Source organism: Pleurodeles waltl, chromosome 2_2 (genome assembly GCF_031143425.1).
Source record: "Pleurodeles waltl isolate 20211129_DDA chromosome 2_2, aPleWal1.hap1.20221129, whole genome shotgun sequence".
NCBI classification, from domain to species: Eukaryota; Metazoa; Chordata; class Amphibia; order Caudata; family Salamandridae; genus Pleurodeles; species Pleurodeles waltl.
Window position 1 is genome coordinate 1,069,294,751 of NC_090439.1, and position 22,530 is coordinate 1,069,317,280.

Sequence of the window (22,530 nt, forward strand, 5' to 3'; positions counted from 1 at the left end):
AGGGAAACAATGTGGGTAATCTGCCCCACCCGGATACCCTAAGGTTCCAGCTCCTGTCAGAGCCAGATCACCAGCAGCTCCACAGCCAATGCGAAAAGTAGCAGTGAAAGTGGGCATCCCTGCCTCGTTCCCCTACCATTCTCCCAGTATTCTGAGAGCTCTCCTCCCACCCGGACACATGCAGAGGGCGCAGTATACAACAGTCGCACCCATGCTCGAAAGTGTGGGCCAATCCCCATGCCCCGCAGCACCTCCAGAAGTAAGCCCCACTCCACCGTGTCAAAGGCCTTCTCCAGATCCAATGGCACTAGTACCAGTTTGTCCTCTTGACCCTCGGTTTCATGCAGAACATGTGCCAAGCGATGCAAGTTGTAGGTCATGCTACGACCAGGGAGAAAACCACAATGATTGTCATGCACCAAGCTCCGAATTACCCCACAAAGCAGAGTAGCCAGTACCTTACACAGGATCTTTACATCGCTGTTCAGCATTGTAAGCGGGCGATAAGAGGAAGGATCACCAGGATCCCCTCCAGGCTTGAGCATCAAGCACACAACGCCTTGGCGCATGGTTTCCGGCAACGTGCCTCACAGCCGAGCCTCCTCAAACACCGCCAACAACCTCTCTCGCAGAAGGAGGGAGAACATGTGGTACATCTTGACCGGGAACTCGTCACCCCCCCGGAGACCTAGATTTCGTCAGTGCCTCCACTGCCTCACTCACTTCCTCCACAGTTATCGCAGCCTCTAGAGCATCCCTACTCTCCGGTTCCAACCGTGGGAGCTGCATACGCCACAGAAACTCCCCTAACTCGTCTTCTGGGACTGGAGCACCAGCCCTTGATACTCTCTGCAGATGTTCCACCAACACCTGAAGGATACCCTTGCGATTGGTAATCATCTCACCTTTGGCATTCCTTTTATGCACGATGAGGGATGCCTCCACCTCCCGTTTTAGGATCCACACCAATAATTTTCCAGATTTAGCCTCTTCACTGTGCAAGCGCTGCCTGTATGCTCTGTTACCCTGCTTAGCGTGTCCCAGCAGTTAACTGACTTATACAACCTGAGTTGCTCCCTTTCAGCCGCTCTTATGGTCGGTGTATGATGTTGCAGAACCGCCAATTTATCCTCCAAACTAGTGAGTTCTTGTTCCATTTGGCTGCGTACGCCACAACCGGTGCTTATGCAGACCACCCCTCACTACGTCCTTCATGGCCTCCCATTCCGTGCTCCTGGACTTCGTAGTGCTCCAATTCAAGTCCATATAATCTTTAATGGCAACCGCTACCTTGTCCCGGCACCCTGCATCAGTCAGAAAATCCACTGCCATACGCCAACTACATGCTAATTCAGCATTATCGGCTCCCCACTGCAGCTGCATCAACATTGGTGCATGATCAGATAAAAACCTACCCAGGTGCTTGATATCCAGAACCTGTGAACAGTTCAGTCTACCTAGAAGAAACCGATCTAGTACATGATGTGTGTCTTAGAATGACAGATGAACTCCCTACCCTCCGGGTGTAGTTCCCTCCATCCATCCCACAACCTTAAGTTACTCATAACGTCCACAAAGGATCTCACCACCAACGGTTTAGTCCCCATCTTGGGTGGGCAACAATCCTTTTCACCATCCAAAATACAAATGTGATTCCGGCCCATACAATAGGCGCATCCACCACATCCCCCAATATCTCAGGTATGCTAGCATAGAAGGAGTGATCATCTGTATTGGGCGCATAAGCGTTAAGAATAGTGATAGGTGACCCATCCAAGGTGCCCTGTACCAGAACATATCTACCCTCCACTTAACTATAAACGTGGGTATATGGGATCCCTTGGGCCATCTATAGTGCCACGCCCCTTGCATAAGAGGAGAAGGAGGAGGAGAACATCTGACCCCGCCATTTCTTGCATAGTTTTTGTATTTCCTCCTCAGTCATGTGCGTTTCCTGAAGACAGGCTATATGAACCTTATGCCTCCTCAGAAAGGAGTGCACCCTGTAACGCGTGGTGTACCTCTTCAACCCCCTGACATTCCATGTCAGCAAGTTAATCTGTCGGCCCATGCCAAAGCCTAGTTGCCATTCGTCCCTCTAATCCTCCACCCATCTCCTCCCCCCAAAGGAGAGAAGACAAGGTGAATCCCCAATTCCCATCTCACATACATGCACGCACTGCGGTCATGAACTTCAAACATTGATAAACTTTACCAACCAAAAGACCAACCCCCCATCGCCCACCCCGATAAACAGTAGAACAAACACATCAAACCATACTGTAGGTCCATGTTATAGATGCTGCCAGGACAACAGCCTAATCCCCAACTTCCCAGTTACGAAGTCCTACCACAACCGTGGAGTAACCACACCCCACCCCGGATTCAATATACTTGAGCCTGAATGCCAACCCAACATACCTGAGTGATCTCATTGACCCCCCCCCCGGACAATACAAGTCTAAATTCAAATAGAGCCCCATCAGAAACCTGATCGTCCTCCCGATGCACCCCTCCATGAAGTACAAGTGCCTCTCACTCAGACACAAGCCCCCCAAAAAGAAGGCACGACAGCAATCTCCAGATACAAGCGTCAAAGTTACACATGTGCAGAAATCCTCTCCCTCCTCTGTTCCAGCTCCCTACTTGATCCATCTGCCAATCCAGGAGTCACCACCGCCATTGTCTCATCCTGTTGTATCTCAATTCTACGTTCAGTATCAGTCCTCCAGTTCGGGCCGTCCACGCCAGAAGCCCGATGAGCCACAGAGCCAGTCCTCTCCGGTCTGCCAGGAGTAACTTTGTCCCACATCTCCAGCCAACTCCAGACTTCCTCCGGATGTTCAAACAAGTGGTACTTGCCTCCGGAGAGCACCTTTAGGCGTGCCAGATACAACAGCATATATCTGATGTTCATGGCACGGAGCTTCGCTTTCACCTCCAGGAACCCCTTTCTGGAGCTCTGAATCTTGTACGTGTAATCAGGATAAATGGAAATTTTACAGTTCTCGAAGACCGCCCTGTCAGATTCACGGGCAGCCCGCAGGACACAGTCTCTGTCTTTATAATTCAAGAGACGGGCAATGATAGCACTTGGCAGTGCACCGGGGAGGTGCCACCAGAGCCCTGTGAGCATGCTCCACCACAAACACCCTGGACAGCCTGACCGGCTGCAAAACATCCTTAATCCAACTCTCCACAAATCTTTCAACCGTAGACTCCTCCGCGTGCTCTGGGAACCCAAGCAGACAGACGTTATTGCGCGGGACCTGCCCTCTGCATCCTCCATCCTTGCCTCCAGCCTGCCGCCTGTGGAATTGACCTGCACCATTCTGTTTACGCAGAGCCCCCACTTCCGTCTGCAGCTCCAAAATAGAGCCCTCTACCACCTTGACCTTGTCAGAGACCTTCCTGAGGTCCACCTGAAGGAGGATGACCTCAACTGCCACCGTTTCTATCTTCCCTTTAAGGGCCACCCTGGACCCCTATATAGCCGTTGTTCCATGGTGTTCCCCTGCAACGCCACTGTCTGCCAGTGTCACCCCATCTCGCAGCCGGCCAGAAACCAAGCGATATCACGGTCTCGATTGAGCTGGTGAAGAGGATAAGTACTTGGAGGTCACAGCATCACGAGACCAGACACCAGGCTCCGCTACATCTTCAGCACCGAGGCGCAGCTGTGCACCGTCACCCAGCAGGCAGCCCCGGATGTGGGGGATCCGGGCGCCCCCAGAAGGCTCTTCTCAACAAGCCCAGCGCCTCTAACCTCAAAGGGTCCACGACTAGGCCCCGGGCAAAGCAGATCTCCATGCAGGGATCTGCAGCCTTCCCCCACCAGGCCGTACCTCTGTCCGTTCGGCCGCTCCTCACAACCCGCTCCTGGCCAGTCCTCTTCAAGTCCCCCGGGCTCCCTTTTTCCTCCGTCGCTTAGGGCCAGCCCGCACCCTGGCCTAGCCCATCCAACAGCGGGCTTCAGCGCTGTTTAGTTTTCCGCTTGAGCGCCCAGCATGGCCCCTCGAGCTCAACACCGCACCAGGCATTTTAGCCACGATCTCCCCATTACCAATAGACAAGACTGTTTTATCTTGATAATGATAAGGAGGACTACAGTTTAATCTTTGTGGCAGCATACAGATGGGTAATTCCTCACCGTGGATTGTACTGAGGTAGGGATCAATTTCCTTTTCCGAATGGGCTCCAACAAACCTTCAGCTGGCCCTGTCCAGGACCTCCACTATTATCTCTCCTACCTCCCACAGAATCTCCGTGCAACTCCAGCGACAATGCTTCTTCCTCTATTTTGCATATGACACAGTCCTCTGACTGGGACATCCCGTTTTATGCAATCAGGTCCAATGGTGGCATATTCTATGCAGGGTTTGTCCCTGTATCTGCCTGGAGATAACCTTGACTGTCTTTTCTCGGGGAGGGTGATCTCTAAATCCTCCATAACCCTCCCCACCCATTGTTCAGGATTGTTTTAAGTGTGTGATATTGCCAAGCCCCATAGCTTCTGCAAGGAACCTAAACTCCAGTGGGGATACGTCAGGTATATCAGACGGGTCCTTCCCTAGGGAGTCCTGCATGTGCAACCTAAAGTGTTGGGATGAAGTTCATATTCCTCCGGCAATGGGTGTATTCCATTAGAAATTCTGTTTCTGATATGTCGGCCACAAGGTTATGCCTATACAATGTCAATCTTTGAAGCCCTCCAGGTGCGCCCTGTGTCTGACCATTGACCTTCCATCTCCCCAGTGGAGTTTGGTTTGCCACTACATCTTTCCATTCCAGAGCCATCCCTGCCATTCACCATAACCGATGACCTTAATCCTTTAAACTACACTTCTGCGATGAACTCTGTGTATACCAGCTCCAGCTATGACTGAAACTCCAGTCCAAATCTAATCTGGTCTATTACTGCATAAAGGAATCCCCACCATACTGAATCAAAAGTCTTTTGGTATCTAGAGACATGACCACATGCGGTCGACCCTATCCTGCAGTACGTTTAGGCAGTTTTGCACCCTTCTTAGCCTGATTGATCTTCTTGGCATGAACCTCAATTTGGTATGGATGTACCAGGAACAACCTCAATACTCCTATTTGCAAGGATCTTGGCAAAGACCTTCTGCTCTTTAATGAGTAAGGATATTGGTCAGTAGGAGCATTCGTCCCCTGGTTTGACCTCCTTTTGGATTACTATAACTGTCACCCTGTCTGCCTTTTTAGCAGTAATAAACTTGTCCAGGGTATAGTTCACCCTGACGGAGGCCATGGCACAGTTTGATCCTTTCAGATCCTGGTACAGTGACCCTCTAAGGACCAGATATGCTCAACACTGGTAATAATATTTCCAAAAAAATGCAATGGATTCAGGTATGTGACTTCCAAAGTCCCTGAACCCGCTGCCGGGCTGTCGTGAGGGTGGCGCCAGTAACAGCCATGCCTTTAGGTAACTGTTGATTTTGCAGCAAAACAACTGTGCTATGCTGGTGAAATTATAGGCTCCTTGTGACCATTTCATGTAAGAAAGAGCACTGTAGCTCTTCTTTGTTGCCCATGCCCTACCAGAGCATCAGTGTCTTAACAAAGGCCCTCGTGGTGCACGGTGCCCCCCTGAGCGCCATGGTGCCCCCCTCAGCACAGCACTTGGCCTAAGTGATTCCAGAGGGGGTCACCCTCCATTCTCTTTGCAGAGGGCCCTCCCCCCTCTGGTTTAGGTATGCCACTGCTTGGCGTAACTACTGACCATGGGCAAATTCACTGACTCTCACACTCTGACCGCATGCCATGATTATTTTCAGTCCAGATCACCTCCTATGTCCATTCAGAGACTTTCTGCCATAACTGTCTTAGCATATAAAGCACGTTTATGTCTGAAAACGTGGGTTAAAGGTAAATAAGTGTTTTTATCAAAAATGCTAAGAATGCAAAATCATCTAAAGTCAAATTAAGGCAGCACTTGTCGAGTGAAGGTTTGAATGCAACCCCTTCCCTATTCTAGCAGTACATGCAATATACGATTATTCTGGGTCTCTTAAAGTGTTGCCACCTAGGTCACTGCTGTTTGTTGAACCTTCCATAACATGTGACAGAGCACTGACAAAATACAGGTCCTAAATCTATCCAAACAAAACATTTTTCAGCAAAATCGTGTATAGAGCTAAATCTGTGTATGCAGCTTGCTGGGGGGCAGGAAAGATGCATGTATTGAACTACTGGAATACTGAAAGTTTAAGTCACTAGTTGTACATAACTAGGTGAGCAAACTCTCCCGCATACCGGCAGATAATCAATTCTTCCAAGAGCTGATGAAGGACATTCCAGGGACAAACAGGATCAGGACCATTTCACTCAAGAAAGATGTAGCTCTTACCCCAGCATCACACCAGGCGTTGAGATATCGGTGAGCTCACCCAAGAGCATGCACACAGAGGACATTTAACAAGCAAGCATTGGAAAAAGTCAATGGGGTTGGCTTATTTTATGATATGTGTTTGTTGAAAATGCTACAATGACAGAAGCAACAAGTACTCAGAGTAGTGCAGCGGTCTCAAGATGTATCACTGTTACAGATGCATGTATGTGTGACACCTTCCGCCAGTGCTGGTTCTTTGGCCAACAGCCTATTGTATCTTGGGATTTAAAGATTGCCTTTCGGCACTGCAAGAAGCCACTCAACATCCCAACATCCCAGCATCCCAGCTGTTGGTTAAAAAGCCAAGACAAGGTGTTTAGCACCGATGCAGCACATTCACTGGTCTCCTTTCTGGTTGTGTTTCTTTTTGAGTCACGCGTTGTAATTCTAGGTTCTCTTCTCCACTGCACACAACAAAAATGTTTACCTTTAGTCTTTGCAGAAGGGTTCACCTGGTCCATTGGTACAGGAAGACCCTTAGTCTGCAGAAGGTTTGCAGGCCAGGCATGGCCACGTCTCTAGTATGAATCTTACTTTCACAGAGTACCTGAGGTTACCATGGCAGCCTATGTGTATATTCGGCCCATCCTGATGGAGGTGCTCATAGAAGACCTAGCTCCAGAAACAGTGCAAAAGAAGATAAACGGAGCTAGATCCCGAAAAGGGCTCTTTTGGGTCTCTCATCAGGAGCTGGAAAACCACCACAGGCCATAGTGCAGGACTAGGGTGCATGCTATAAATGACAGCCGCCCAAGCATCCCCTTAAGAAGCCAACATTTCTGAAGACCACCAGGAAAGTGCAGGGCTGTGACGCCCACCTGCGCCAAAAGACACCTAGCACCGCTGACATCAAGGGAACCAGCTTAGCTACGCTGATATTCTGAATGCGACTGGTTTAGGTACCTTCTACCCTGTGCACTTGTAAGGCATATGCTGATCACGAGGCACAGCGGGTGCAGATATGACACTGATGCACAGCGGCCAAAGCTGTGCACCTACTTGTGGGATATTTTGCTGCTCATTTGTAAACATTAACTCATTATTCCACGCCAGAGTGTCCTTGTTGAAAAGTACTGAGGGAAGCTGGGAGGCGATTACAGTTTGGGAAATTACTGCACATCACAACAACTTGCTTGGAGAAAATGAGTAGCAGAGTGGGTCAGGTGACTTCCTTTGTCTAGAAGCACCTATTCCGCCCTGTGCTTGATACAGACTTAAACAGGCACAATGCCCTCACGTGCACTCCCAGATACCCCAAACACTGAATGGATGTCCAGTTAACTGACGCTAGCATGAATGACAGTAGCCATAAGCTAATGGCTGACCGGGGCTGATCCATTGCCTCATTCTATGCATACTACACTGGCCAATGTGTACATGTGCGAAAATGAATTCCAATGCCTTCACCTCCCAACGTAATTTTTCCCATTTCCTTCCTTCCATCCCCTTAATCTCTGCACCCTCTTCTATACAACTGGTGTATGGTGTTAAAGATTTGCTTTTAACACAGTTCGCTACAATATGGCAACACTGCTGCTTGCTATTTGCTTAGAGACCTGGGCGGGGACATATCACTTGCTTATATAGGTCCGTGGCCTGCCTAACTTAACTTCTGAATGAATCTCAGCATTTGGTAACAAAAAGTTGTATGAAAAAAAAACCGACAATACTAGCACATTAGAAAAGTAATACAAATCTACATCAACAACAAAGGGACTTTTTGCAAACATTTCACTAACAAATAAAACTAATGTACAAGTTACTGACCTTCGGTAATGATATACCTGGTATTGACATATTCTAGGTGCAGATTCCTTACCTTATAATTTTCCCCCAGGCATCAGACTGGATCAGGAGATTTTTTCTTCGAGCAATACTCTTGCGTGTCGGTAGGTGGCGTCAGTCGAGACTGCGGGCGTCGTTGGCGTCATAATCGCTGTGATGACGTCAGGAGTAGTACATAGACGCCGCATCAGCATAGTGATGTCTGTTTCTTTTAACGACTTTCCACGCCAAAGCACATGGCTGCTAAGAACACTGAGATTGGTGCGCCAGAGCTAAGGACCTGAAGGGGGAATCCCTGTCCCTAGAAATCAGTTCGCAAGCGGGGAGGAGGGGTGGGTTGGTTAGGAATCTGCAACTAGAATATGTCTCTACCAGATATTTAGTTACCAAAGGTAAGTAACTTGTACATCTGATAGAGACTTCTAGTTGCAGATTCCTCACCTTAGAATAGATACCCAAGCAATGCCATCCTCAGAGGTGGGCTGCGAACCAAGATCATACTAGAAAGTCCTGCAGGACCGAACGACCAAAGTAGCCGTCCTGACGGACCTGACTGTCCAGGCAGTAATGTTTAGCAAACGTGTGTAGGGATGCCCACATAGCCACCTGGCAGATATCCAGGACAGGAACTCCACGTGCTAATGCAGTGCAAGCAGCAGTTGCTCTGGTGGAATGAGCATGCAAGCCCTCAGGGGGTTGCTTCTTAGCCAAAGCGTAGCACATCTTGATGCAAAGAAGTACCGATCAGGAGATGGTACGTTTTTGCACCACCTTCTCTTTCTTCGCACCCACATAGCCGACAAACAGTTGATCATTCACCCGGAAATCTTTAGTACGATTTAGATAGAACACCAGTTTTTTGGGGTCCAGACGGTGGAGTCTCTCCTCCTCATGAGAAGGATGTGGGGGTGTGTAAAAAGTAGGCAAGCTAATGGACTGGCCTACATGAAAAGGCGTAACAACCTTGGGAAGGAAGCCTTAGTGTGGAACACCAATTTGTCAGGGTGCCCAGACAAGAATGGAGGCTTTGAAGAAAGAGCTTGAAGCTCACTCACTCTGCGAGCAGAAGTGATGGCAACAATACAGACAGTTTTGAAAGTGAGAAAGGGCAATTTTGCATCAGCTCAAAGGGAGTACACATCAAGCAAGTAAGGACAAGATTGAGGTCCAAATGAGGCATGATAAATGGAGTTGGAGGAAATAAATGTGAGAGACCTTTAAGGAATCGATTGACAATAGGAGACTTAAAGAGTGAGGGCTGATCAGGTAGCCTAAGAAAGGCAGAAATGGCCGAAAAATACGCTTGAAGGGTGGCCAAGCCCTGCTGGGCCAGAGAAAGAATGAACAAAAGAACCTCAGATAGAGGAGCAGAGAGGGTATTAACAGATTTGTTGGTACACCATGCCACAAATTTATGCCAACAAGAGGCGTATACCATTTTGGTGGCGGGACGCCTGGCTGTCAAGATAACATCGCAGACTTAGGGTGGAAGATCAAAAGACGTCAACTGCCCCGCTCAATCTCCACGCATGATGGCGGAGATTGGACAGGTTTGGGTGGAGGACCACCCCGGTTGCTGCGACAGAATATCCGCCCGAAGAGGCAGTCTGAGCAGAGGATTGGTGGCCATGCTCAATAGCTCTGGATACCATACTCTCCGTGCCCAGTCCTGAGCCACCAGGATAATTTGGGACCAGTCATTGCTGTTCTTCTTGAGAACTCTGGGCAGAAGTGGTATAAGCGGGAAGGCGTAAAGGAGGCCAAAGTTCCACTCGAGACAAAAAGTGTCTCCGAGCGAGTGCCGCCTTGGAAACTCCAACACGCAAAACAGCTGACATTATGCGTTCTCTGCGGAAGTGAACAGATCTAACCAAGGCTCTCCTCAATGCTGAAAGAGACCTTGCGCCACCTCTGGATGGAGACGTCATTCATGATCGGCTGTGCATCAACGGCTGAATTCGCTCTGGCGTTCAGAGAGCTCCCCAGATGTTGAACCACCAGGGTAATGCCCTGATGTTCCAGCCATGTCCAGAGGCGTAGTGTCTCCTGACAAAGGGTCCAGTACCCTACCCCACCTTGTTTGTTGCAGTACCACAAGGTGGTAGTGTTGTCCGCGAACACTTGCACTACTTTTCCTTTGAGAGAGGGAAGAAACGCTTTTAACGCACACCTGATCGCCCAAAGCTCCAGAAGACTGATATGGAGCCCAGACTCCGCATGAGACAAGAGGCCTCTGATTTCCGCCTCTTCCATGTGGCCGCCCCAACCCAGAAGTGACGCATCTGTCACTATGGATAGATCTGGCTGGAGAGGGATCTGCAGTGGACCCAATGCAGATTCGAAAGCCACAACTTCAGGTCTTTCGTAGTCCCCTCTGAGATCTGGACCAGGTCGGAGAGATTTCCCAGATGCTGCGCCCACTGGAACTTCAAGTCCCGCTGCAGAGCCCGCATATGCTACATGGCAGGTCAGCCTCACCAAAACCCAAGACAGAGGCTAAAAGATCGAAATAATAGCCTGAATATCTTTGACTCGCTTTTCGGGAGGATAAGTCCGAAACTGCACTGTGTCCAGAACAGCTCTGATGAAAGGGAGCGTCTGAGAGGGAGTCAGGTGTGACTTCGGCACATTGATAGTGAACCTCAGCGTGTGCAGGAGGCTCACCATAGTCTGAAGGTGGGGGACGACTTTCTGAGGTGAGTCCGCCTTCAACAGCCAGTCGTCGAGGTAGGGGAAGACTGAGACCGCTAACCTACTCAGATGAGCTGCAACCACCAGCATCACTTTCATGAACACCCGAGGGGCGCTGGTAAGGCCGAAGGGGAGCACAGTAAACTGATAGTGCTCGTGACCTACCACGAATCGCAGGTAACGTCTGTGGGCAGGCAGGATGGGAATGTGGAAATAAGCGTCCTGCAAGTCCAACACTACCATCCAGTCTCCTGGGTCAAAGGCAGACAGGACCTGAGCCAGGGTGAGCATTTTGAATTTCTTCTTCTTGAGGAAGTGATTAAGGTCCCGAAGGTCTAGGATAGGACGTAAGCCCTTGTCCTTTTTTGGCACCAGAAAGTAGCAGGAATAACAACCAGGACCTACTTCTGGTACAGGGGCCTTTCTCTATGGCTCCCTTGGCCAAGAGAGCCGCGACTTCCTGGCGGAGAAGTGCCAAATAACCCTCCGGAAGATGGCTGACTGATGGAGGCATGGCTGGTGGGGCAGATTCAAAGGGGAGGGAATAGCCCTTTCGAACTATCTGCAAAACCCACCTGTCCGTACTGATGGATTCCCAGTGGGGCAGGTGATAGCGAATCCTGCCGCCAACTGGACGGGAGTGAAGGGACGGATTAGGAGGGTTTGGAGGCTGCAGCAGGGGTGGACTGGGCAGACCTCCGGTTCCCTGTCCCATGAGGGATTCCGCGTCCCCGGTCACGCAGCAGCTGAACAGCATGGGTAGCATGGTGGCTGGGTTGGGGATGCGACAGGGAGCCCCTTCCGTGGCCACAAAAGGGGCAAAAGGCAGACTGATGGGGACGAGGGGCAGCAGAAAGGCGAAGGGACCGAGCCGTAGCCTGGGAGTCCTTGAACCTCTCCAAGGCTGAGTCTGCCTTGTCTCCAAAGAGACAGGAACCATCAGAGGGCATGTCCATAAGAGACTGTTGGACATCCCCCCCAAAAAAACAAGTAGGCAACCAGGCATGGTGTCTCAAGACCACCATCATAGCAACCGATCTGCCCAGAGAGTCGGTTGTGTCCAGCCCACATCTGATCGTGAACTTCGTTGCATCTCTCCCATCAGTGACAGCTTGGGAGACGATAGCACAGGCCTCCTCCGGTATCTGTGGCAGAACTTGCGCAACCATATCTCAAAGAGAGCGGGCATAGCAGCCTACAAGGTATGCAGCGTTCACAGACCTCAGTGCAAGACTAGAGGAAGCAAACCTCTTCTCAAATTGTTCCAGCCTTTTTGATTCCCTATCCTGGGGTGCGCTTGAGGAAGAGGAAGCCTGGATGACAAGACTCTCAGGCGTGGGGTGTTGGGACAGGAATTTAGGGTCGTTCGGGGCGGGTCGATGGCGTCATGCAATAGACCTGTTCACAGGAGCCCCTGTGTTGGGTCTGGACCAAGTACCCAAGAGAACATCGATGAGGGCCTCATTGAATGGCAGACGGGGCTGAGATGTGGAAGCCCTTGGCTGAAGCAACTCCATCAGGAGATTGGACCTGACCTGTACAGAAGGCAGCTCAAGGCCAAGGACCTCAACCTCCCTGCTGACCTCCATAGAATAAGTCGCTCCCTCCGCCGTAGCCACGGTAGGAGGAGACAGCATGCCAACGTCTGGAGAAGTGTCCTGGCCACTGCCCTTGCCCAATTCCTGTGCCCAGTCCAAAGTAGGGTCATCATGGTATTCATAAGGGTCCAGGGACCACTCTAATCCTTCCCCGAATTCGTACCCATAAGGAAAAGGGTCCAAATCCGACCTGGTGTGAGTAGGCCCCATCGAAGCCAGAGACGGCGTCGGCTGACGCCGTTATGGCTCAGAGTCGTCGGTGATGAGGATCAGGTCGACGTCGATGATGGACACCACTGACGTCAGGAGTGTTGACAATCGAACCAGCACCGGAGAAGGTCTCAGTGGTACGACCGGCGCCAGTGGGGATCCACGAGCGGATCCGGAGGGTACCGTGTTGGGCGGAGCTGAAGCTGACGGCGCGGAACCCGGAGGTCCCCCGAACGAACCCCTTGGGCCCAAAGACACTGTACCGGGGGTCGCTCCGGCTCCCGGAAATTCGAGGAAGCGTGGAGCGGACCCAGAAGCAGGCTCCCAAGACTAGGACCTCGAGCCTCGATGCTCCTCCCGCGTCGCATCAGCCGAGCGACTGGGTGAAGTCGAAGGGTGACAGGACCGCTTCGACGACGACCACTTCTTACCTGTGTCCAAAGACTTGGAGGAAGGCTTTGGAGGTGGCTCCGCGAGCAGTCTCGAGACCTTCCTCTTGAGCGAGACCAGGACCTACACGGAGTAGAGCGCCGGGCCTCCATGAGCTTGGGGGATCGCTCCATCAAGGCCTTCGGGTGCATGGGCCGGCACTTGGAGCACGACTTCAGGTCGTGGTCACGCTACAAGCACCACAAACAGACCAGATACGGATCGGTCACCGACATCATGCGCTGACAGTCCTTGCACGTCTTGGAACCGTCTTCGGGGACATCTAGACGCACCAAAAAAACTCGACAAAACTGTCGAACTCAGTCAAAAAGAGACCAGGGTAGCTCTCTCCTGATCAGCGCGTGGTGCGGAAATAAAAGAACAAACGTCACTGCACTGAGGCTGTGTCTATGTACTACTCCCGACGTCATTGCGGCAACTACGACGCCAATGACGACCGCAGAGTAGACCGATGCCACCTACAGACGCGCAATGGTATTGCTCGAAGAAAAAATCTCCGGAACCAGTCTGACACTGGGGGAAAATTCTAAGGTAAGGAATCTGCAACTAGAAGCCTCTATCAGATAATACTTAATTGTCCAAGTGCATAATAGGAAAGGGAAGCCTGAGTTATCCTGTCACAGCTCTCCAGGTTCATTGCCAGTCCAGTATATCAGGTCAGTGCAGATACAGAGTCCGTATAAAGGCAAGAGATGGGGTGAAGATACAAAAAACAGACTCTGGAAGAGGAGTCACAAATCTCAGAGAGGACTACGGGAGATTTCCCCCTCCCATTAACCAAGTATTATTAAAGGTGTGGGAAGAAGAGAGGTGGGCAAAAAGAAAACACAAAGCTTACAAAGTAAGTGTATCTTTCTGTATCTGTGCAGACTGAAAGATGTCCCTAAACGCTGCAACAGTCAAGGGGGTGACTTATGAACAACAGCCTGATACTAGAAGAAAAGAAAGCCCTAGGGAAAAATACTAAGTGGGGTGGAAAAGACCACGCAAGAGAGCTTAAAAAGAATAGAAAGCACGTATAATGTGAAGATGAGAAAAACATTTAGACGATTAAGTGTGTGCACTGGCTGTGTCAGATGGATTTCTCGACACTCCTGAACAGCATGCGTTATGTGATCCAGAGCCCCACCTCGAGCCTCCAAGTCTGCCTGGCAAAGCCAGGAAATGCACTACTGACTGTAAAGTTACAAGTCCCAAGTTCTGTTCCTCAAACTTATCCCCACTGCAATTTTCAAAGTCATAGAATCAGTGCACTCAGCAGTGGAAGCTACATTCAGCTTAAATAAGGGCTTCTGCTGACTTCCAACTGAACATATTACCCCCAGCACTTCTCCTTCATAGACTCTCAAAACTGTGCTCCTGTGCTGTTGTGCCTGGCTAATGTTCAGCACTGTAGGCTAAGGCTGACGTGATTTGTTATTCTTGATATGGTTTCTATTTTCATGTACAACAATAGTACCTAACACATCAAGGAACCAGACTTGAAAAAAAAAATTTGGAGATAGTAATCAGATTTCCATATCAAACAATGTATCTTCATTTCACAGGATGTAGGGCTGTTTACATGAGTGGCCTGCAGAAGGTCCTCAAAGCATGTTGGTGCAGTTGCCGACACAACATTTAAACAACAGATGTGCATGACAACTACAGCAAGATACAAATCCATTTTTCCTGGCAATGGTGCTTTTGTGGATAATACAAAGCTAGGGTAGGAATGGTAGAAGAGGAGAATGTTATTAGGGTACTAGGAAGCTTCGAGAGTTACATGTCTGCCTGAAGAATGTGTCTCGTAAAGTTGCTAAGAGTGTCTTTACTCACACATCGGGCATGCATAAAGTTTGTGCACCATAAAGTGAAATAATTTGCTGTTAACTGCTTGAAAACGTAGTCCTAACTAGAGCCTTCGATAAATAAGCCACCACAAAGAACAGCTTCCTGACTTATGGCATAATTTTTACACAAAACTATTTGCTTGCAATATCACTATTTAGTAACCCTGAGTTTTAATATATATCAACATGTGTTATCAGCATTTAATAGTTTATTACAGTAAATAGTACTTTGAGATCTAAAAACAGACACCTGTGGAAGAAGCATGGAACAGCAAACCATAAAATCCAAAATGAAAAAGTGACAAATTCAGAACGCAAAAACATCACTAGATGTGGAAAACAAATATAGTCTAAGGGTGTAATTCCCAGATATGGACTTAAAGATTTTAGGATTAGGTTACACTGACGATCCCAGGTGGAATTTACTGCCACACATAGTCCATCCTGAAAACTCAATTCTGAATCATTGGTGTGAGTAAAAGCAGAAAATTATACTAATACACGTCTGACTGAGCCAGCAAAGTCATCTAGACAGACCTGGCGAGTTCGTATGTTTAGGCTGGAGGGGTCTCCAAGCGTTTCTGTAATAAGATCTACTTATGTCTGTAAAAACACTCTGAGCTACTAACAAGTATTACCCATGTTGTAACAGTGAGCACATGAAACAAGATTACATTAGTGGCCACCACATGCAGTTTACAGTAGAGACCATCTCAGTGCACCAGGCAGGGTTTACAGAGGTAATGTCAAAAACGTTTTATCAATTTAAAACATGTAGCATCTTGATGTTATGCGCACTAGAATCTTCCTGGTCCTGGGCGGTCTCTGAACAGGAAGCACGTAATGTACAGGGAGGTGTCAAGGTGTGGTTAACGGAAAGTAGGAGGTAATGCACAGTGTGCTGGTGTATGCCAAGGAATAAAGTATTGTTTGATTGCAGCTCCCGTGCAGCGTAATTCAAATACATGCTCTAGGGCTGGGGAAGATGCTACAGACTACTTATATATAGGTAATGCGTAACAGCCAAAGCTTCACAGGCCTGGCGCCAAGGTATGAAATTATTAACAGCCCTCCCACCTCTCAATTTCTCCAAATACCAGCTTAAGAGTGGAGAAGTCTGGCACAATGGTTAGAGCGGCAGACCCTGATGCAGAGATCTGGCCCGGGACCAGGGTTCAATCCCCGCCTCAGTGGGTCTTGGGCTCAATTCCCTTGGACCAGCTAATTCTCGCCCCAGTGCCTAATCTAATTAATGGGTCCCACTCTGTAACTCTGGGCAAAAGCTTGCTTAATCTCCACAAGGGCCCCACCAGCGCTTGGATGCCAGGCTTCACCCTGGGGCTGTCCAGGAGTAGGCGCCTCACAGGGAAAAGCCAGGAGGGGTTCCACAGTGGTATGCGTACAGCGCCTTGAGACCTTAATGGGTGAGTAGTGCGATATACAAGTGCGAAGTTTACAGTTTCTACAGTTTACAGTTCTGAAAATAAATTAATTTTGGTTTTGAACACACTTTTTTGTAATTGTGGTACATACGAACGAATTCAACCATGCAAAAGCTTTGAGGATAATCGGTTGAGCTGCCCATTTGCGAAAATTGGTACCACTTTCCTTGAAGTAGGCAGTAAAATGCAAATGTTATGCAACTGCATTTTGGTCACACAACATTCACACATACCACTGCGATTCGGTATTAGGAAGGGACGCCCTAAACACATCCCATCCTAATACCGAATCACAAACCCAATTTGCAATTCAGTAATAGGTTACCAAATCGCAAACACGGATTTGTACATTTGCGGTCCACGCTTCCTCTACATTTCTTGTACATCTGGACCTATATTTTTTAACTGGGTTCACTGAGGTGGTTGTTGAGAAATTTAGGGTGACACCCCCGAATCTCACTGACTAGGACACTCCAGAGCCACACGTACAGCGTGACTGATATCGCATGGACCTTTCTGGCCCTAAATGTCAGTCACACTGTACTTCTCATTACAGGTTACAAAGGCGCAGGAATTCTGACCTCGAAATGGCCACAAATTGGAGGACAGCGCAAGCGAGCCACATCCTGGGGAACAAGCAGGAGAGAAACCCGAGGAAAGCGGAAGGTAAGCAAACAAAAAAACTCCCCCAAAAGTTGTCTGTACCCCACTGCACCACTGGTGCACCCACATGTAAAAGTTGTATGGCATGATGCGTTCTATTTTCAGTCCATTAAGGACTGTTCAGCTTTCCTCACATCTCAGTCTCCATACAAAGTTCTAAGTGCACTTATATAGAGTCAAATGTAAGCAAAAGATAAGCTTTGAATTTATCTTTTCAGGTAAGGAACAGAAACACATTGTGCTACCCTATCTCCCATCTCACCGTTTCAAAGGCAATCATTGTTGAAGTTGTCCAGAGCGCGCAGATTTTCTTTCAAGAGTTAATTACCCTTATTCGCTGGGTATTGTTCAGTGTGATCGAGGCCGGGACTCAACAAAGGAGCTCCAAGGAGGGGCCAAAGAAATTCCTTACGCTGTGCTTTTTTTATTGATTTTAAAGACAGATTTTAATGCATATGGAATGAGGTTGGAACATTGTCAAGTTAGATGGTCACAGCATGAGGCCCACAGCATGAGGGTGCATGGGATGCATACATACTTCTACAAAAGGGCTAGCAGGCATGCATGCACACAAGCTGTGTCTGCACACGAAGGTTTAGTACGCAATAATTCTATGTTTTTCATTCCACATCCGGGCAGGAAGTACGTGCAAAGGCGCACACTTTCAACCAGGAAGTGCCACCGTCACGTGCCTACAACATGTACCTGAACCTCTCCCAGTAACAGGGATCATATACAATGCTTAGAAGTATCAGACGTGGGCTAGGAAGTGATAGAAAAACGTTGTATTTTTGTTATTATATATCTGACCTTCTAACAGAACACATGGACAGTTAACATAGGCTGGAGATTAACCCTTTTTCCAGTGGCGTTTGTCAGCAGCCCCTTGGGCTGCACCCCCACACAGCAGCGAAGCAATGGCTTTTGCTGAACCCCTGATTGAAGCAGGGCATTGGTGAACTTTGTCAAAACACCTAAAAGCAAGTGTTTATTATACTGTCCTATAGACTAGGACAGCTGCGCCCCTTCCTCTGATGCCCCACAGGCCAGCTGTGCCCCTTCTCCTGATGTTGCATAGACCAGGACAGCTGCGCCCCTTCCTCTGATGCCCCACAGGCCAGCTGTGCCCCTTCCACTGATGTCGCATAGACCAGGACAGCTGCACCACTTCTCCTAATGGTGCATAGACCAGGACAGCTGTGCCCCTTCCCCTGATGCCGCATAGACCAGGACAGCTGTGCCCCTTCCCCTGATGCCGCATAGACCAGGACAGCTGTGCCCCTTCCCCTGATGCCGCATAGACCAGGACAGCTGTGCCCCTTCCCCTGATGCCGCATAGACCAGGACAGCTGTGCCCCTTCTCCTGATGCTGCATAGACCAGGACAGCTGCACCACTTCCTCTGATACCCCACAGGCCAGCTGTGCCCCTTCTCCTGATGCTGCATAGACCAGGACTGCTGCACCTCTTCCCCTGATGCTGCATAGACCAGGACACAGGCGCAGCTCCTCTGCTAAGGCGAAGGAGCATCACCCCCCACCAGCCAAACTTTTACAATAAAACAATAATAAACTACGTTTATTATTGTTTTATTGTAAAAGGGGTGGGGCCACAAGGTGCGACGAGCACTGCACCCCCCGTTTATTATTGTTTAATTGTAAAAGGGGTGGGGCCACAGGGTGCGACGAGCACTGCACCCCCCCCATCCCCCACCCTTAGTGTGCTTGTATATTTGGCTGGCCGTCTTGGACCATCCAAATACACATGCGCACTAGGCTCTCTCCAACCCGGCACTGTATTGCCGGGTTGGAGACAGCAGGCAGAGGCTCCCAGTCTCCCATGGAGCGCCCTGGCTGGGTGCTCCGACCAATCCGAACGTTGCTGTCATGTTGCCAGCAGCACCCCTTCTTCTGAGGCCCCACACATCAGGACGCAGAGCCCTTATTCCGATGCCTCATACAACAGGACAGCAGTTTCTCGTCTCCTGCGAAACAGATTAACCAGGGACAAGGACCTTAGGACCTCTTCTGCTTGGCCTGGGAACAAGAAGAGTCTTCTTTCCTGGCCCCTTGTGAAGGCTCCAGGTCAACGTCTGCAGCGCGCCAGCGACCAGGGCATCTGTTGCTGGGTACAACAGCGTGCTCCTATGAAGACCTCTTTACAGAAGAGCAGCACTAGCACTTCCTTAACACCGTGATGCAGCAGTGCCACCTTCTCTGAGCCCCAGACAGGCTACAGCAGTGCCCCTTCCGCTGAGTCCCCGCAATAGCACAGCGGCACAGGCACCGCGCAGCAGAGTCGCCAAACGCAGCAGGGTGGTAAGTGCCACTTCTGAGCCCAGACAGGTGGCAGGGAAGTTATGCCTCTTCGTCTGCACCCCGAAATACAACAGGACTGAAGCGCCACTTCATCTGAGCCCTCTCCCAAATTATGTCAGGGCAGCAGTGCTGCTTCTCCCTGGCCATTTGTATACCAAATGGCTTCTCTGACTTTTACAGAGCAATTGTGATTAAAAGGGAACCATTTTGTCATTTGCTCAAAATGATCTTTGGGCAGGTGAAGCAGCAGCAATCCTTAGAACGGTCATGCTTAGCTGGCACCGCGAGAAAGTACTGGAATATTTCATGAGTATTCCTATTTATTGTAAAACGCATTATTTCATCCACATTTTGAAAACGTTTCCCGGGAAGAGAACACCCTCGACTGCCTTCGCGCACTCGATGCCACTGGGTAGGTATTTCACCCCATCACTTCCACAGATCATCAGACGCCACTGCTCCCTATTTTTCTATCACACTTACAAATATGATGTAGTCCCAAAAAAGTTTGCAGTAAGTGTGTAAATCCACAGGTAAAAGTCTGCAAACACCACACAACTGCCTGGTAATGTAGCAATGACAGCTATTTTCCACAAGTAGAAAAAAAAAGAAAAGACAAAATTAGTGTGTATTTCAGGCACTCTGCCTCTTTGGGACTGGCCACAACAATACTTTAGGAATCAGCACAAAAGCCTATCCATGGGTAGGATGCACAGGACATTCCTTCCCCACTGGAATCAGCTTCATGATAAATGGAAAATACCAGGACGGACGTACTGATCCTGCAGGTCACATGTACCTCTGATCTAGTTTTAATCTGTATAGCTCTGATCGATGCATGGTTATCTCCAAGTATACTTCTGACTAACCTACGTCTTTCTCATATTACACCCCTGACTGATCCCTGTTAAGCTCGCAGTATACCTTTAACGACTTTGTGTGGAACTAACCGTACACCTCAGACACTCCTTTCATCTCACAGTTAAACAATGCAGACTATGGGCCTCATTATGACCCTGGCGGCCGGCGGTAAGCTGGTGGTAACAGCTATTATGACTGTGGCGCAATAGCCACAGCCATACCGCCGGCCCCTCCCACTATAGAGCTCGGCATTCGCCTGGCGGTCATAATCCCCGCACCGCTGCCCTGGGGATTATGAGTCTCCGACCGCCAGCCTGGCCACGGCGGTAAACACCGCCATGGAAAGGCTGGCGGTAAGGGGGACTTGGGGCACCCCTGGGGGCCCCTGCACTCCCCATGCATTTGGCATGGGCAGTGCAGGGGCCCCCAGGCATAGCCCCGTCGCACATTTCACTGCCTGAATTTCGGGCAGTGAAATGCGCAACGGGTGCTACTGCTCTATTACGAGCCGGCAGCAATGTTGATGTGACTTTTCCGCTGGGCCAGCGGACGGTAACACTGCTTACTGTCCGCTGGCCCAGCGGAAAAGTCGTAATAGGGAGCCAGAAATACCGCCAGCACTGGCGGTATTCTGGTGCCCGCAGCCTCAGCAGTCTTTGAAAAAGACCGCTGAGGTTGTAATGAGGGCCTATGTGATCATGTAGTACATGAGATATTCAGAGATGTGAGTTTTCTATAGGCAACTCTTCTGTTTTAACAATTTAAACACTACAAACATGTAAATGCCCTTAAAGTGATCTTAATTGTGTCAATTTGTTTTGACCACTGCATCAGAGCATCATAAGGAGTGATCTGAGGCTGTCCTCTGTATCACTCATGATATGAGATTGTAAACTTCAACATATTTAAGAGTCACTGTAATGTTAACCAGGTACATTTGTTCTTCACCACTACATTCCCAATAACATGTGACTGCTCATTAAACATGAAAGACCCATCATATAATACGCCTCCTTACTTTTCCACAAACAATGTTTGTTAACCTTTGTAAAGTGCACTGACATGGCAATGCACAGCATGCGGAGAGTTGAATGAATTCAATAAAAGTCAGAAATCTACTCAGAATGTAGACCAACATAGCATGAGCAAAGTCCAAAACATGAGGCGAAAACTTTAACATAGAGGAAGAAGCAAAATCCCTTTTAGAGGCTCAAGAAGTTACTCGCTGCATGTCTGTTCCCAGGCTCGTAATTGCTCATCCAATATTTTTGTGATGGATGCGGGAAGATTAAACCAAGTACCAGGAGGTGGTTGAGTTACATTCCCTACTCCTAGCCAACCCCACACCTCTTCCACCGGATCGTGGTTGGACAGGCAAGACAGAGCTAGACATTCAAAATTACAATTATATGGGTGAAGGGGATAAACAGGTCGCATGATTACTAACTCTATAAATGATGTATTTCGTGCCCAACATGACTAGTATTTCTATAACCTTTTGATAAACCCTGAAACCAGCATTCTTTTCCTCTACCACCGCAGGCATTTATTTCACACTGTCTTGCTCACTTTACCTCAGTACTGATCTGTACTTATACAATACGTACTGTACTTATAACTATACTAAGGGCAAATGGAACAAAGAGAGGTGACCAAAAAGAAAGCATCAACGCAATCGTACTCACCTGTACTTGACTATCAATCAGTTATTTCCAATATGAAAATACTTGCCCAGGACGCTGCACACTAGCTTCAATGACTGATGGACATGGCGGATTTAAATCTAGCACCGATGCAACCGGCCAGTGGCAGGAAGAATGGTGGTGTGGTGTCTTCCTCTGAGATATAACAAGACCACCAGAAGAGACTGTCCTAGGAATGTGATGTTGTACATTAGAATGTGCAGGAGCATCACTCGAAGAGGACGGCTAGAGTGGATGGAGAAACGGGAGCTGGGGCGAAGACTTTTAGTTGAGAGCAAACGTCTATTGCCGATATCTCTTATGATGCACTAGTGGTTCCCTTACAATACCTCACAGGTGGCTCGACAGTGGCAGGCGGGGGCCTGGTTAGCACAAATACTGAATTTGGTAGCCTTAGTGGCTCATGTGGTTTTCAGTCTCAAGGCACTCTAGCCCTCATGTCTACTGGGCTCGGGGAATTAATTATGTACTGCCTGTGGCTAAGCAGGCAATAGAACAGCAGTGTGCGCCATGCTGCTTGTATTCACAACATCGACGCACTAAAGCCACACAAATGTTTT

The 22,530-nt window shown here is 49.0% G+C and overlaps 1 protein-coding gene across 1 annotated transcript in view; it reads right to left on the reverse strand.

Moving 5' to 3' along the window:
* The window catches only part of TRAPPC9 (trafficking protein particle complex subunit 9), a 2,294,541-nt gene that overhangs the window by 1,534,450 nt on the left and 737,561 nt on the right, over nt 1–22,530 (reverse strand). The window lies entirely within an intron of this gene.